We start from the raw sequence: 18,452 nt of genomic DNA, 5'->3' as shown, positions 1-18,452 counted from the left end.
TGTCTATAAACCCTCTGTGTTATTTTTGATAAGAAAAGCAATCAAATTAACCGTTTACTTTTGATGATCTTCGGATGTTTTCACTCACAAGACTCCCAGTTAGACAGCAAATGTTCCTTTTGTTCCATGAAGATATTTTTTACATCCAAATATTGGTGCGTTATGCCCAGGAATCCAACGGAAATAGCGATCACGACAACGCAGACAAAAAATTCTAAATTCTAACCATAATGTCGACAGAAACATGGCAAACGTTTTTTATAATCAATCCTCAAGGTGTTTTTCAAATATCTATTCGATAATATATCAACCGGGACAGTTGGCTTTTCACTAGGACCGGGAGGAACAATGGCCGCCTAGTCGTTGGTTAGTCTCTTGATAGACTAGTCGACCTGTAGGTTAGTCTCTTGATGGACTAGTCGACCTGTAGGTTAGTCTCCAGATAGACTAGTCGACCTGCAGGTTAGTCTCTTGATAGACTGGTACACCTGTAGGTTAGTCTCTGGACAGACTTGACTTCCTGCAGGTTAGTCTCTCTCACTCTGCTGTCATCTCATCCAGCTCCTGGTACTGCAAGTGTGATAGTACAGCCCAAACACACAGCACTGTGCAATAAAGCAGCCCCCAATATGCATTCCGTGCTATGCTATCTTCTCTCGGTTTTCTCTGCACAGCATAGTACAGCCTGAACAGACAACACTGAACAACAGCACCGAACATGTTGTCACAGTCAGTACGACTCAAAATACATAACACAGTACATAGCAAACAATCCCCCTTTCTCTGCTCTCTGTTGTCTCTCTTCTCAGTTCATTGACGGTACCAAACCAAACCAGATCAAACCAGATCAAACCAGACCAGGGATATATTGGAAAGAAGAAAGGAGCGGTGGAGAGCGGACTGGACTGTAATTATGTCCTAAAAATAAAGGAGATAATGAGAGGAATGAAAGTGAGGGGTCTTCTGCTCTTCCTCATGGCTGTGATTCTGTTCTTCATCTTCTGTTTCATTGCAAGCCATAGGTGATCATCTTCCTACGGTATTATGACAGTATAGCCTCTTTCATTTTTTTGTAGTGACTTGTTAACACTATTGTTAAGTCCTCTATTAATTACTATTATAGGTTAGTCTGTACGTAGGAGAGGAAAATGAATATATTCAGGGGTAGCCTAGTGGTTAGAGTGTTGGACTAGTAACCGGAACGGTTGCAAGTTCAAACCCCTGAGCTGGCAAGGTACAAATCTGTCGTTCTGCCCTTAAATGCTGTTCCTAGGCCTTCATTGAAAATAAGAATTTGTTCTTAACTGACTTGCCTTGTTAAAGTTGATTTTTTTCTGTGCTGTGTACACCCCCAAGGCCAAAAAGCAAAGGTCTGCCTATGCCAACCCGAAACGTAGGTCAATGACTTTGTTAGATAAGACTATCCGGTAAATAGATAGTAAATAGAACGTCCAGTAATTATATAATTTGGAAAAATTTAACTAAACATTCTAATTTAAGTGTATTTAAGGGCCCTTGCACAGATCAATTTTTTTCACAAACCTAATTCCACACCTAAGTGGTAAGCAACTAATAAACTGTAGACGTTGGGAGTCCAGGTAGAGAATGAAGGGTGTTGTAGCTTTGCTGGTGTTGCTGTGCAGCACCCTGACTGCGGCTATGGTGATAACCCCAGAAAACGGAGACAAAAACTGCCCGTCTGACATGTGTGACATGCTGAGGAAGATTGAAGTAATTGAAAAACCGGCTTGCAGCTGCTGAGAGCCAGGTGGAGACACTGAACGCTAAAGCAGGTAGATACTTTCTTCACTGTTTTAACCTTTTCTGGGAAGGGAACACCTGCCCTACAGCCAGTGAAAGTGCAGGGTGCCAAATTCAAACAGAAATCTCATAATTAAAATTGCTCAAACATACAAGTATTATACACCATTTTAAAGACACACTTCTTGTTAATCCAACCACAGTGTCTGATTTCAAAAAAGGTTTAACGGCGAAATGTTAGGACAGCGCCTAGTTGCTTACCACTTAGTTGCTTACCACTTTGGTGTGGAATTAGGTTTGTGAAAAAAGGGATCTGTGCAAGGGCACTTAAAATACACTTAAATTAGAATGTTTAGGAAACGTTAGAATGTTTTCAATCTAAATCTGCTAAATATATCAATATCCTAACTTCTGGGCCTGAGTAACAGGCAGTTTACTCTGGACACGCTTTTCATCCAAACTTACCAATGCTGCCCCCTATCCTAACATGGGCTTACTGAATTAATCAACTGCTGAGTCCTATAGTTGTAACACATGTCATTTTGTGTTTGACAGAAACGAAGGTGGCATTCTCAGCTGGATTTGGGGGTACTGGATTCTATGGACCTTTCAATGTTGAAAAAACGCTTGTCTACGAAAAGGTCTTAACCAACCTTGGCAACGCTTACAACCCGGCAACAGGTTAAGTCATCGTGCTCATATTAAACTATTATGTCTTCTTCTTCTTCGTCTTCTTCATCTTCTTCTTCTTCTTCTTTTTAATTTATGATCAACATCTTCCCACATTAAATAGTATGCTTTTTTCATCCAGGCATCTTCACAGCACCAGTGGCAGGAGTCTATCAGTTTAGCGTCTATCACCATTCAGGACCAGGTCGCCGCTCAGACTCCTTGCTGTTCAAGAACAAAGAACAAATCGCATTTATTTCTGCTATGAACAAGGACGGCTCCTACAACGGATCTAATGGTATCATACTGCAGCTGGAGGAGGGAGATGTGGTATATGTTGTTTTGAAGGATAATTCATGGATCTGGGACCATATGAGCAATGTTGGTGCCATTGGATGGTGCCACTTCAACGGCATTTTGCTGTTTGCTCAATAAACCTCAGTGGAATATGTACATACTGTTGCGGAATATTTTACCGTAATCAATTCCATTAAATGGTTTTCTGCATAAATCATACTGTTTTTTTGCTTCTAACATACTGAACGTTTATCATTGGCAGCTGATAGTAACAGTTAAACAACAGTTTGACGTGGCACATTTCAACAGCTTCAATGGATTTCTGCTCTTCACTCAGTGTTTGTTTGTTCCTAAACGTTGCGGTGTCTCTTTCCATCAGCCTCTCGCAGGTCACAAGGTAGAGATGATCCAAGCAGGACCAATGACAAAAGAAGGTCACACTTACAGATAGTTCAATCTAAATGTAGTTCTGTGTTCAATCTGAAGCCTTACAGATAGTTCAATCTAAATGTAGTTCTGTGTTCAATCTGAGGCCTTACAGATAGTTCAATCTAAATGTAGTTCTGTGTTCAATCTGAGGCCTTACAGATAGTTCAATCTAAATGTAGTTCCTTGTTCAATCTGAAGCCTTACAGATAGTTCAATCTAAATGTAGTTCTGTGTTCAATCTGAAGCCTTAGAGATAGTTCAATCTAAATGTAGTTCTGTGTTCAATCTGAGGCCTTACAGATAGTTCAATCTAAATGTAGTTCTGTGTTCAATCTGAGGCCTTACAGATAGTTCAATCTAAATGTAGTTCTGTGTTCAATCTGAGGCCTTACAGATAGTTCAATCTAAATGTAGTTCCTTGTTCAATCTGAAGCCTTACAGATAGTTCAATCTAAATGTAGTTCTGTGTTCAATCTGAAGCCTTACAGATAGTTCAATCTAAATGTAGTTCCTTGTTCAATCTGAAGCCTTACAGATAGTTCAATCTAAATGTAGTTCCTTGTTCAATCTGAAGCCTTACAGATAGTTCAATCTAAATGTAGTTCTGTGTTCAATCTGAAGCCTTACAGATAGTTCAATCTAAATGTAGTTCTGTGTTCAATCTGAAGCCTTACAGATAGTTCAATCTAAATGTAGTTCTGTGTTCAATCTGAAGCCTTACAGATAGTTCAATCTAAATGTAGTTCTGTGTTCATTCTGAAGCCTTACAGATAGTTCAATCTAAATGTAGTTCCTTGTTCAATCTGAAGCCTTACAGATAGTTCAATCTAAATGTAGTTCTGTGTTCAATCTGAAGCCTTACAGATAGTTCAATCTAAATGTAGTTCTGTGTTCAATCTGAAGCCTTACAGATAGTTCAATCTAAATGTAGTTCTGTGTTCAATCTGAAGCCTTACAGATAGTTCAATCTAAATGTAGTTCCTTGTTCAATCTGAAGCCTTACAGATAGTTCAATCTAAATGTAGTTCTGTGTTCAATCTGAAGCCTTACAGATAGTTCAATCTAAATGTAGTTCTGTGTTCAATCTGAAGCCTTACAGATAGTTCAATCTAAATGTAGTTCTGTGTTCAATCTGAAGCCTTACAGATAGTTCAATCTAAATGTAGTTCTGTGTTCAATCTGAGGCCTTACAGATAGTTCAATCTAAATGTAGTTCTGTGTTCAATCTGAAGCCTTACAGATAGTTCAATCTAAATGTAGTTCCTTACTTTATCTCTAAACCTGAATATAAATACCATTGCTGTAAATGTGCCATACGTCCATGCCTTGTACATTTTGCCCGGAATTACACAAACCTAAAACACAACAAGGCAAATATCCAGGCAGACCATTGGTTGCAGGAATAGAGCCATTGTCAACATTTTTGTAGAATATTTTACTAAATCTCATGTGCAAGCATTGCCATCATATGTAAAAGACACGATAGACTTCAATAAACAAGATCTCACCAATAACGGGTTTAATTAACAGAAGACTGTAATTTGGTCACATTAGATGTCGAGGGTCAATCAATATACCAGCATTCCCCATACGGAATGTACAGGAGAGGTCGCAATATTATGTACAGGAGAGGTCGCAATATATGCGACAAATTGGTCCATGACAGCTGCCAGCCACAAAATAAAATGAGCCAGGCTCGTTTTATGCCCTCTTCCCAGATGGTAGCTATAAATGCAGAGGATGCATACAGTGCAACAATATGTTGACATGTGAATATCTCTGCCACCCACATACAGGAAAACGGTTCCAAATAAATGACATTATTACGTGTTCCAACACCCATGTTATTTACATGATTAAAATGTCAATTTTGCCTGTTAATTCTCTCAAACAGTGAATTAGTGAACATAAAAGTTATATCAAGAAAAACTGACAGGGATTATCCATTTGTAGGACATTTTAATGACAGAAAAACTGGACATTTCTACCTTTTAGATTTTGTGGCATAGAGAAAGTGTAAGGAACGATGCTGGAGAATAGAAGCAGGTACGGGGAGATGAACATTTAATGTGGAACAGACAAACGAACAGGACAGGAACAGCATCAGAACCAGGTAACCAAATGACAAACAACAACTAATCCTGAAGCAGGGAACATAGCTTGGGAAACAGACAGATATAGGGGAGATATAGGGGAGGAAATAAACACAAGTCCAGGTGAGTGCAATGAATCGCTGACACGCGTAACGAGGGGAACAGGTGTGTGTATTGATGGTGGCAGGAGTGCGTAATGCTGGGGAGACTGGCTCCTTCAAGCGCCAGGGACTAACCAGGACCAACCTTGCTTAGCTTCAGAAGCAAGCCAGCAGTGGTATGCAGGGTGGTATGCTGGTATGCTGCTGGTGTGCGTTCTGATGGTGGTTGGAGTGTGTAATGCTGGGGAGACTGGCTCCTTCGAGCGCCAGGGAGGAAGACCAGGCGTGACAGAAAGTCAAGATATCAGACAGGGGAGGTGATATAAATAAAACTCTGAGCAAAAGATGTCTGGGATTTTCACCCTCCAGACATTATTGCCTAAAGGTCTTATTAATGATGAAATGCCCATGCGTGTTAAGTTATAAATGTGAACATGAACTAATGCCACCACTACTCTGACATTTTTGTCTTGCACTGTTACCCAATGATTTATGAAAACTCACTTGATAGGTCGATTTCCTCATTGTAGTTTTACAGATGTGTTTAATAAGTTTAATGTACACACTTCCCTAGAATGCTTATGAAATGCACATTGTACCGGTACTCCCCTGTATATAGCTATTGTGTTTTATGGCTGCTCTTTAATTATGTTATTTTTATCTCTTACTTTTTTTTTTGTTAGTATTTTTCTTAAAACTGCATTGTTGGTTAAGGGCTTGTAAGTAAGCATTTCACTGTAAGGTCTACACCTGTTGTATTCGGCGCATGTGACAAATACAATTTGATTTGTTATATTGGCAACACTTATTTCCCCTTGACTGCAACCCCATTCTCGAGTGTTCTGGTTGATTTCTTTCTAAGCCTATCTCCTCCCAAACAGTACAGTCATCTTTCTGTCGTCTGAATCCCTGGACCTAGGATAGCACAAACACACACAGCTATGTGATGTAAAGCAGCACCAAAAAAATCTGTTGTCTCCCCATTGACCAGATGCACTAGCGCAGCTTGAAAACAGGCAGCACTGTGCAGCACCAAACCTTTTTTTCCCAGGCGGTGTAGCCCAAACAGGCAGCACTGTGCAGCACCAAACCTGTTTTCCCAGGCGGTGTAGCCCAAACAGGCAGCACTGTGCAGCACCAAACCTGTTATCCCAGGCGGTGTAGCCCAAACAGGCAGCACTATGCAGCACCAAACCTGTTTTCCCAGGCGGTGTAGCCCAAACAGGCAGCACTATGCAGCACCAAACCTGTTATCCCAGGCGGTGTAGCCCAAACAGGCAGCACTGTGCAGCACCAAACCTGTTATCCCAGGCGGTGTAGCCCAAACAGGCAGCACTGTGCAGCACCAAACCTGTTATCCCAGGCGGTGTAACCATAACACACAGCGTTCTATAAAACTGTCTAACAGCAGCTCCAACCAACCTCATCGTTCTCTGCTAATTGATACATATGTTCTCTTCTCTCGCCGTTGACCTTGTCAGAAAACCAAACCTCAGGGTTTATAGATCCACTGAAACCAAATCGTGTTTAGAGTGGACAAGCCTTTATAGATCCACTGAAACCAAACCCTGTTTAGAGTGGACAGGTCTTTATAGATCCCATGCAGAAATAGCCACACAGGTGAAAGGAGAGAGGGACAAAGGGGAAGGAAATGAGGAGAGGAAGAGAGCAATACCTATACTACCCTATTCCTCGTCCTCCTCTCCAAAACAAAGTAGTGATAGTGGCCCGTGTTAGTGGTGAGGAAGATGAGAGTTTCACATCAGGTGGGTTTCATAACCACATCCTTATAGCAATTCAATAATTATGAGATTGGAGACAGGAATTAGTTCAATCATTTTACTAAGAACTTGATCATCTCAACACACACAAAATGGCACAACACCAATACATCACTGGGATTCTCTGCCTCTGACCCTGGGGGGGGGTCACTGGCTTACTAGTGCTCTCCCATGCCATCGCTAGGAGGGGTGCATTATGTCGTGACATGCTTTTTGTTTGTTTGTTGCTGTCCTTGACTTGAGTGGGTTGAGTCTGACGTGATCTCTCTGTTCAGTTTTGCACCCCCTCGGGCGGTGAGGTAGATCTTTGTGGGCTATACTCGGCCTTTTTAAAGTGTCCCACGACCCCCCCATCTCAGTCTCCAGTATCTTTGCTGCAATAGTCTGTGCCGGGGGCTAGTCTCTGTGTCTCTCTGTGTCTGTGTCTCTCTGTCTCTCTCTCTGTCTCTCTCTCTCTCTTGCTCTCCTGGTCAGTCCCTGGATGGGAGACCAGATGGTGTTGGAAGTGGTGTTGAAGGGCCAGTAGGAGGCACTCTTTCCTCTGGTCTAAAAAAATATCCCAATGCCCCAGGGCAGTGATTGGGGACACTGCCCTGTGTAGGGTGCCGTCTTTCGGATGGGACGTTAAACGGTTGTCCTGACTCTCTGTGGTCATTAAAGATCCCATGGCACTTGTCGTAAGAGTAGGGGTGTTAACCCTGGTGTCCTGACTAAATTCCCAAGCTGTCCCTCATACCATCGCAGTCACCTAATCATCCCCAGCTTCCAATTGGCTCATTCATCCCCCTCCTCTCCCCTGTAACTATTCCCCAGGTCGTTGCTGTGAAGAGCATGTTGTGTGTTATGATGAAGGTCAGCAGCTCCTTTGACATTTCATCCATGTGTCTCTGCACGTAGGCTTGGCAGAGGTTCATTTTGCTGAACTTTTGACCCCCCCCCCCAGCTAAACCTTTCGAAAAGGTTGTTGATGTGTTGTAGTGAATACTCCTCAGTGGACAACACCGGGTTAACTTTAAAGTCTCCACATATCCTGATTCCACCATCCCCCTTAAGGACTGGTACGATGGGTGTAGCCCATTCACTCACTGCTGACCGGCTCCAGGACATTGTTCTTAACTAGACTCACCAAGTCAGCCTGGACTTTTGGTCTGATAGCATGAGGTGCTTTTAGAAAACTTTGGTTTGCTGTCTGGATTAATGCTAAGCTTCTCTGAAATGTCTTTCATGATACCGAGTTCTCCATTAAAATGCTTCTCCATGTTTATTTAAGATGGCGGGTGGGCTTGTGTCTTCATGTGTCATTATACCTACTGATGTCCGGTCCAGTGTGATTTTCTCAGTTTGTCCATTTAACCTCAGTGATGCCTCTCACGGCAACAGATTCACCTGTCTAAGTCTTTAACACGACGTGAGTTGGCTGAAGTGGAAGGTATTTCAGTGTCTTTTTGTAGAATGTCTGAGACAGTCTTTTGTATAAGCACAGGTGACCCTCTAGCAAGGTCAGAGACATAATAGCCGTGCGGTAGCACAGAAACAGTCAGTATTCAGTGTGACTTCATCGTCTGATGAGTCAGTCACCTCTGTGCTCTCCTGCTCAACAGTGTGAGCATGTTCTCTTTCTTGTTTCTGCAAAAATGTCCCACCACTTCCTTCCACCAGCATGGAGAAAGCCTGATGTCTCACCATGTCCTTCCACCAGGATGTAGAAGCCTGATGTCCCACCACGTCCTTCCACCAGGATGTAGAAGCCTGATGTCTAACCATGTCTTTCCACCAGGATGAAGAAGCCTGATGTCTCACCATGTCCTTCCACCAGGATTTAGAAGCCTGATGTCTCACTATGTCCTTCCACCAGGATATAGAAGCCTGATGTCCCACCACGTCCTTCCACCAGGGTATAGAAGCCTGATGTCTCACCATGTCCTTCCACCAGGGTATAGAAGCCTGATGTCTCACCATGTCCTTCCACCAGGATATAGAAGCCTGATGTCTCACCATGTCCTTCCACCAGGGTATAGAAGCCTGATGTCCCACCACGTCCTTCCACCAGGGTTTAGAAGCCTGATGTCTCACCATGTCCTTCCAACAGGGTTTAGAAGCCTGATGTCTCACCATGTCCTTCCATCAGGGTTTAGAAGTCTGATGTCTCACCATGTCCTTCCACCAGGGTTTAGAAGCCTGATGTCTCACCATGTTCTTCCACCAGGGTTTAGAAGCCTGATGTCTCACCATGTCCTTCCACCAGGGTTTAGAAGCTTGATGTCTCACCATGTCCTTCCACCAGGGATTAGAAGCCTGATGTCTCACCATGTCCTTCCACCAGGGTTTAGAAGCTTGATGTCTCACCATGTCCTTCCACCAGGGATTAGAAGCCTGATGTCTCACCATGTCCTTGCACCAGGATGTAGAAGCCTGATGTCTCACCATGTCCTTCCACCAGGGTTTAGAAGCCTGATGTCTCACCATGTCCTTCCACCAGGGTTTAGAAGCCTGATGTCCCACCATGTCCTTCCACCAGGGTATAGAAGCCTGATGTCCCACCATGTCCTTCCACCAGGATGTAGAAGCCTGATGTCTCACCACGTTCTTCCACCAGGATGTAGAAACCTGATGTCCCACCATGTCCTTCCACCAGGATGTAGAAGCTTAATGTCCCACCACGTCCTTCCACCAGGATGTAGAAGCCTGATGTCCCACCATGTCCTTCCACCAGGATGTGGAAGCCTGATGTCCCACCATGTCCTTCCACCAGGATGTAGAAGCCTGATGTCCCAGAGACACGTGACTTGATTTCCTCGTCTCTGATTGTCAGTTGCAACTCTGTGCACTTTTCCCGATGAACTCAACATGCTGAGCCTCTCAAGCAGATAGTTCCATGGACAAGCTGACGTCAGTGGCCTTTACAGTGGCCTTTGCCATGGTCAGATTGCTTTCATTCAATCGTCTCTTTTTGTGTAGCTTCACTCTGTAACCCACATACTAGTCTGTCTCTAATGGTGTCATTTAGAACAGTATTAAACTCACAATGCTCAGATAGTTCCCTTACTGATTCTCCCTCTTCCTGACTTCTTCTGTTGAACCTAAACCTTTCAGCAATAACTAGGGGGTTTCGGTGAAGAGTGTCCTTTTCAGTATTTCCACAATAGTCTTATTACCTGGCCTGTCTGGCTGTAGCAGAAAGCATAGTAAATTACATGTATTTGGGCCCAATTACACAAAGAAATGTAAGCACTATTTTCTGCTCATCAATGTCATTTGGCAAGAACAAAATATTCCAACCGTTCTGTGTATGAGCTCCACTTGCTCAATACGTTCATCAAACTGTCCGATGTTTCCAACAGTTCCTGACATTTTTAGTTTCTCAAAAGGCTCCTGATTGTTGCTCACTTCAATATTGCCACAGCAATATTTTTTTCTCAGTCACGTGATCTTCATTCACTTTACTCACTGTCGTTTCATCCTTAAGCTCATTTCCTAATTCCAAAGTTGTTCTTCGCGGTTGATTCCAAGAACACAGGATGAGATGTTACTATCCTTTGTGCAAGCACTTCCAAGAGTTTATGAACAGTGAGCCTGGTGAAATTTGGGGAGTGCATCGTCAGTAGTGTACCTTTGGTTCCTAGGGTGTTTCTGCCTTTCACACTATACACCCTCCCCAAAGGCGGCCAGTGACAGGGTGATCAATCCTACGCTTGCGTCCCATTCCCAATTAGTCATAGGAGTTGCCTTGTTGTTGATAGCCAACATCCCATGGGACTATGCACGGCAGGGGCGTCCTCCTCCCTGAATCAAGCATTGTTGACCGCATCACCTCTCACTTCGGGGCCCAGCTGGGGTCTTTCCTCTTCATCCAGAGCCACTGACTGCTGCCCTCTGCCGCCTCCGATACAGCTTTGATTGCCGAACGCTGGCTCTGGCCCTTAATTCCCAGGTCTCTAAGCAGTCTGGTTGTAGATGTTGCCACAAAACCTCTGCAGCCCACCTCCACTGGTCGGACTTCTGTGTTCCAGCCATGATGCAGTGCTTCGGCAGCTAGATCGGCATGGCGCAGATGTTTTCGCTCATAGTCTCATCTACTGAGTCCTCCCAGGTTACTGTGAGCTCAATGATGAAGACCTTCTTGAGCGAACGGGACCAGAGCACCATGTCAGGTCTTAGGGTGGTGGTTGCGATCTCCGGAGGAAACACAAGTTGCCGGCCAATGTCAGCTAGCATTTTCCAGTCGCGGGCCAAGCGCAGCTGGTCTCCCTCTAATGGTGTAGAGCCGCTCTTCGGTGGTTTAGCCCATTCGCGGATAAAGTTTGTCCGTAAGGGGTGTGATGCTGCTGGGGGTGGTAGGGAGTTGGTGGCAGCTCGCTTGTCCTCCAGGGCGTACGCAAGGTTTTTAAGGACTTGGTTGTGACGCCAAGTGTTGTGTCCTTGGGTGAGGCTTGTTTTACACCCTGTGAGAATGTGCCTGAGGTTGGCTGGCATAGAACAGATCCGTTGAATAAAAGTAATTTTATTTATTTACACACTCTATACTCCTCCCCTTTTTAATCACGTCGTTTTCCCGCTCTGACGACTGTCTCAAAGCCTTTTCTGCCCGCCATGACAATCCTCACGCTCTCTCTTAGCTAGCTCGATTACTTGCCTCTGCTAGCAATACACTGTGCTAACATAAAACGTATTAACATTATTAACATTATTAACATTAACTTAAACTGTACAATGGAAAGTAACAGTTTTAGACTTGTAACAACTTCTTCCTTGGACAGAAGAGTTCCTGTAGGTTCACACTTACTCGTCGCAAATGTTTGTTTTTTTGTCTCATATAAGAAATTCAATAATGATGAGACTGGGACGGGGGACGGGGACGTGGGGGACAGGACATAGTTGAAACATTTACTTAGAAAGTGATCATCTCAACACACACAACTCCCATGAAAAAAACATCATTCTCCCCTCCCTCCAATCTCGTCTCCTCCTCATCCTTGCTCCTTCCTACCGCAGGGCAGTGAGGGCTATGCTGGTGTATATTTATAGGGGGAACAAGGAGAGACTTGTTCCTCATCCTTGCTCCCCCTATAGGGTAGCGAGGGCTAAAATAGTGACCTGAGTTCCTTCCTCCATCCATCCATCTTCCCTCTCTCCTCTTCCCCACAGCAGACAACACTAAACCTCAGAGACACAGAGACAAAACCAAGGAGGACCAAAGACAACACTAAACCTCAGAGACACAGAGACAATACCAAGGAGGAGGACCATCCAGGGCAATTTCATGGATCAGGGGGATGGTGACGACCAAGTGAAGTTTAGAAGACTATTATTGGTAGTCCTTTACACATGACTAAACAGGGCTCTCCTTTTCCCTTTACACATTACTAAACAACAGGGCTCTCCTTTTCCCTTTACACATTACTAAACAACAGGGCTCTCCTTTTCTCTTTACACATTACTAAACAACAAGGCTCTCCTTTTCGCTCCAACCCCAGGGGGCTCTCAACCCCTTTTTCCTGGGGAGCTGCTCTTTTCGACTTCAACCCCATAGGGCTCTCAAACCCTTTTTCCTGGGGAGCTGCCCTTTTCGACTTCAACCCCAGTTGAAAATAACCTAATTTAAATGATCAACAAGCGGATTATTAGAATTAGGTTTGCTAGATTAGGGGGTTGGAGCAAAAAAACGTACAGGAGGGTAGCTCTCCAAAAACAGGGTTGGAGTAGCCTAGCATAAAAAGTCATAGATACTTATAAAACGTTATAAAGCATTATAACTGCCGTTTTATAGATCTGTCTGATCTTGATTATTATTGATTATTGTCCAGTCATGTGGTCAAGTGCTGCAAGGAAAGACCTAGTTAAGCTGCAGCTGGCCCAGAACGGAGCGGCACGTCTTGCTCTTCATTGTAATCAGAGGACTGATATTAATACTGTGCATACCAGAGTTATTTTTCATAAGAAACATTAATTTTGGGGGGAAATTCCAAATGTTTTGCATAGTCAATTTACACACAGCACCGACACACACACCCTTATTACCACACCAGACATGCCACTAGTGGGCTTTTCACAGTCCCCACGTCCAGAACAAATTCAAGGAAACGTACAGTATTATACAGAACCATGAGTGCATGGAACTCCCTTCCATCTTATCGAGCTCAAGTGAACAGCCAGACCTGGTTTACAAAAAAAACAGATAAAACAACACTTCACGGCACAGCGCCTCTCCTCCATGTGACCTACTGGTTGTGTGTATGTACTGACACCTGACCAACTGATTATGTGTACTGACATGTGACCTACTGGTTGTGTGTACTGACATGTGACCTACTGGTTGTGTGTATGTACTGACATGTGACCTACTGATTATGTGTACTGACATGTGACCTACTGGTTGTGTGTACTGACATGTGACCTACTGGTTGTGTGTACTGACATGTGACCTACTGGTTGTGTGTACTGACATGTGACCTACTGGTTGTGTGTATGTACAGACATGTGACCTACTGATTATGTGTACTGACATGTGACCTACTGGTTGTGTGTACTGACATGTGACCTACTGGTTGTGTGTATGTACAGACATGTGACCTACTGATTATGTGTACTGACATGTGACCTACTGGTTGTGTGTACTGACATGTGACCTACTGGTTGTGTGTATGTACAGACATGTGACCTACTGATTGTGTGTACTGACATGTGACCTACTGGTTGTGTGTACTGACATGTGACCTACTGGTTGTGTGTATGTACAGACATGTGACCTACTGATTGTGTGTACTGACATGTGACCTACTGGTTGTGTGTACTGACATGTGACCTACTGGTTGTGTGTACTGACATGTGACCTACTGGTTGTGTGTATGTACAGACATGTGACCTACTGATTATGTGTACTGACATGTGACCTACTGGTTGTGTGTACTGACATGTGACCTACTGGTTGTGTGTACTGACATGTGACCTACTGGTTGTGTGTACAGACATGTGACCTACTGATTGTGTGTACTGACATGTGACCTACTGGTTGTGTGTACTGACATGTGACCTACTGGTTGTGTGTATGTACTGACGTGTGACCTACTGGTTGTGTGTACTGACATGTGACCTACTGGTTGTGTGTACTGACATGTGACCTACTGGTTGTGTGTACTGACATGTGACCTACTGGTTGTGTGTATGTACTGACGTGTGACCTACTGGTTGTGTGTACTGACATGTGACCTACTGGTTGTGTGTACTGACATGTGACCTACTGGTTGTGTGTATGTACTGACGTGTGACCTACTGGTTGTGTGTATGTAGTGACATTTGACCTACTGGCTGTGTGTAGGTACGGACATGTGTCCTACTGATTGTGTGTACTGACATGTGACCTACTGGTTGTGTGTACTGACATGTGACCTACTGGTTGTGTGTATGTACTGACGTGTGACCTACTGGTTGTGTGTACTGACATGTGACCTACTGGTTGTGTGTACTGACATGTGACCTACTGGTTGTGTGTATGTACTGACGTGTGACCTACTGGTTGTGTGTACTGACATGTGACCTACTGGTTGTGTGTATGTAGTGACATGTGACCTACTGGTTGTGTGTATGTACAGACGTGTGACCTACTGGTTGTGTGTACTGACATGTGACCTACTGGTTGTGTGTATGTACAGACGTGTGACCTACTGGTTGTGTGTACTGACATGTGACCTACTGGTTGTGTGTATGTAGTGACATGTGACCTACTGGTTGTGTGTATGCACAGACGTGTGACCTACTGGTTGTGTGTATGTAGTGACATGTGACCTACTGGCTGTGTGTAGGTACGGACATGTGTCCTACTGATTGTGTGTACTGACATGTGACCTACTGTTTGTGTGTATGTACTGACATGTGACCTACTGGTTTTGTGTATGTACTGACATGTGATCTACTTGTTGTGTGTATGTACTGACATGTGACCTACTGGTTGTATGTACTGACATGTGATCTACTTTTTGCTTGTATGTACTGACATGTGACCTACTTGTTGTGTGTATGTACTGACATGTGACCTACTTGTTGTGTGTATGTACTGACATGTGACCTACTTGTTGTGTGTATGTACTGACATGTGACCTACTTGTTGTGTGTATGTAACTGATAGATACACTACACGTTACTGTTTTAAAATGTGTACAAATTGTAAAGTCATTTGTCTGTAATGTCTTTTTTTTGTTACGTGTCAGACGCCAGGAAGATGTCGCCGTTGTCGCCGAGTAACGGTGATCCTAATGAATCAAAGAAAATAGTCGACTTCCAAGACAATTTCAAGGATCGGGGTGAAGGTGACCACCAAGTGGACTTTGATTTTAGATTAAAGTACAACCACCAATTCAATTCTACTTTTTATTTTCTTAGTCAGTTTACTATGCCCCAGTGTTTGGTGCTGTTTCCTGCTGTTATTGTGAGTGCATTGTGATGTTCTGAATGGGATCTGTCATGACCGTTTTAGCAGCTTGCGATAAAACTGTTTTTCTTTTTACAGAATGCCTTTTGTTGTGATTTTAATGTAACTACATTCAGAAGAACACAATCTGCAGACAACACTCCACGGCTCTGTCCCAAATTGCACCCTGTATATTTTTTCATAGGCTGGTTCATGTTCTTGAATTGTGTTGTATCGGTCTATGTTTTAATTCTGTAATGTATTGATTGTTGCTGCCTTCTTGGCCAGGTCTCCCTTGAAAAAAAGACTGGGTCTCAACGGGTTTTTTCTTTTTAAATAAAGGTTTAATAAATAAATTAAATAAATATTTTCCTGCTTTTGACTCTGGTCCAAAGTAGTGCACTATGTAGGGAACATGTGCTAAACTCATTTGGTTTTTGCTCCGTCCTTGAAATGATTGATGAAATCAGGTCAGTAATTAGTAAGGTACTCTGCCTCATCTGGTTGTCTAGGTCTTAATTGAAATGGAAAAAAACCCAAAACCTGCAGACACTAGTTCCTCCAAGGAATGAGTCTGACACCCCTGATATAGGGAAGCGGGTACCCTTTGAAACCCAATATTAAAGGTCCTTTCTCCTGCAGTGTGAACTTGTTTACAGGCTTTGGTATGAGAAATATGGTGAACTCCCTCTTGCTCCATTACACCAATCCAATGATGTTTATTAAATGTGTGCAGAGGAGAACACTTTGACAGAACAAACAGATTACTGGGATGTAGGGAGTGTGAATGAGAGATCTCCATCTATTGGCCAGATGTGGCGGCAGGTGGTTAGAGCGTTGGACTAGTAACCGGAAGGTTGCAAGTTCAAACCCCCGAGCTGACAAGGTACACATCTGTCGTTCTGCCCCTGAACTGACTTGCCTAGGTAAATAAATAAATGTAGCAGGCTCTATAATAACATGACCGAAGTGGTCACTCCTTACGTACCTTCTCATTCAGTGTCTTCAGAAGGAGGTGAAGAGAGAGGATGCAAGGAATCAAAGAAAAATCCATTGAGATTCTCCCCGACAAACATCTCATGGTGAAGCTCCACCACCTAGTGGTGAAACTGAGGTGGTGCAGCTTGAGATTGTAAAATATATATAGTATGCCCTGAGATGTTATGGTAAATTGAATAGATTAAGTTAATAATAAAAGACAATTACATTAGAAGGACATTACAAATGAATGGAAGGAGTTGTTATGGAAGGAGATGTTATGGTAAATTGCATAGATTAAGTTAAGGACATTAAGACAATTACATTAGAAGGACATTACAAATGAATGGAAGGAGGTAAATATTTTGTAACACTTAAGAATTCCAATCTGTTTGTGTTAACATTCCACTATTTCCCACTCCTTGTCATGATAAAACAGCACAAGGAGTGGAATGTTAGCACAAAACATGTTCTGGATTTCAGGCTAGTTTACTATTCTCATGAAATGAAAAGACTATGATCAGCTCACTACTGGGTATTTTTGACTAAAAAACAAATGCAGGAATACTTGTTCTTGAGTTGTCCTTAACCACAGATGTAGAATCAGATGGAATCAGATGGCCTTTCCCCCCTGCCAATCGTTAACCTCAACCATAAGGGAATGAGAATATATCTGACCCTGGGTTAGCTGTTAGGGGGCAAGTCTACCTACTCCTAGATGCAGAGTGAAAGGAAGACCTACCGACCTGACTCAGCCAGCCCTACTTTGTTTTAGTCTGGTAGCTTTCTCCAACAGTCATGGTTTGACCAATTTGACTTCAGATTTGGATGTTTCTCCAAAAGTCAAATTCCTTAATTCCTCAAACCTTCACATTTCTATGTGTTTTAAACAGCCTGGGTTGCTCTCCTGCTGCGTTATAACAAAACATTTTATTTTTTAGTCTGGCATTAGTGAGTAAATCTAAGCTTTAGGTTTGGGCCCAGTAGTGTAAAAAGCTAATAGCCCTTGGGAATGATTAAGAGTAGGGTCGACTGACAGAGTAATAGCTTGTTTTGAACGTACTTCCATTACTCAGCTGTAGTAAAGAAGAAGAAAACAGGTGAAAATGTTTCCAGGCTGATCCAACTCCTACAGGAAAATGTTTCCAGGCTGATCCAACTCCTACAGGAAAATGTTTCCAGGCTGATGCAATTCTTACAGGAAAATGTTTCCAGGCTGATCCAATTCTTACAGGAAAATGTTTCCACGCTGATCCAATTCTTACAGGAAAATGTTTCCACGCTGATCCAATTCTTACAGGAAAATGTTTCCACGCTGATCCAATTCTTACAGGAAAATGTTTCCAGGCTGATCCAATCCATACAGGAAAATGTTTCCACGCTGATCCAATTCTTACAGGAAAATGTTTCCAGGCTGATCCAATTCTTACAGGAAAATGTTTCCACGCTGATCCAATTCCTACAGGAAAATGTTTCCACGCTGATCCAACTCCTACAGGAAAATGTTTCCAGGCTCATCCAACTCCTACAGGAAAATGTTTCCAGGCTGATCCAATCCCTACAGGAAAATGTTTCCAGGCTGATCCAACTCCTACAGGAAAATGTTTCCACGCTGATCCAACTCCTACAGGAAAATGTTTCCACGCTGATCCAACTCCTACAGGAAAATGTTTCCAGGCTGATCCAACCCCTACAGGAAAATGTTTCTAAGCTTATCCAATTCTTACAGGTACATACATTGTTCTAATGTGGTGACATTTGGAATAACAAACAGTTTTGCCAGAGTTATTATCAGGGAAACTGAATGACTGAGCAGCAGGCTTAGGATATATCATATTTAATGGCACAGTAGGACATGAGTCAGGCTAGAGGCCAAGAGAAAGAGAACCTGGGAATAGACAGACGCTGACAGGACAAACGCTGGTAAGCTTGACAAACA

The 18,452-nt window shown here is 43.2% G+C and overlaps 1 pseudogene across 1 annotated transcript; it reads left to right on the top strand.

Annotated features, from left to right (window-relative positions):
* Positions 1 to 1,605: 1,605 nt before the first annotated feature.
* On the top strand, positions 1,606 to 2,941 carry LOC110494831 (complement C1q-like protein 2; annotated as a pseudogene). Its single transcript, XR_016487635.1, has 4 exons — positions 1,606 to 1,662; positions 1,733 to 1,793; positions 2,317 to 2,442; positions 2,573 to 2,941. The product of XR_016487635.1 is annotated as a complement C1q-like protein 2 (transcript).
* The last annotated feature ends 15,511 nt before the right edge of the window (positions 2,942 to 18,452 follow it).

This window comes from Oncorhynchus mykiss, chromosome 17 (assembly GCF_057628025.1).
Source record: "Oncorhynchus mykiss isolate SJ-2025 chromosome 17, ASM5762802v1, whole genome shotgun sequence".
NCBI classification, from domain to species: Eukaryota; Metazoa; Chordata; class Actinopteri; order Salmoniformes; family Salmonidae; genus Oncorhynchus; species Oncorhynchus mykiss.
The sequence above is the reverse complement of the archived record's forward strand: the minus strand, read 5'-3'. Positions and strand labels throughout refer to the sequence as shown.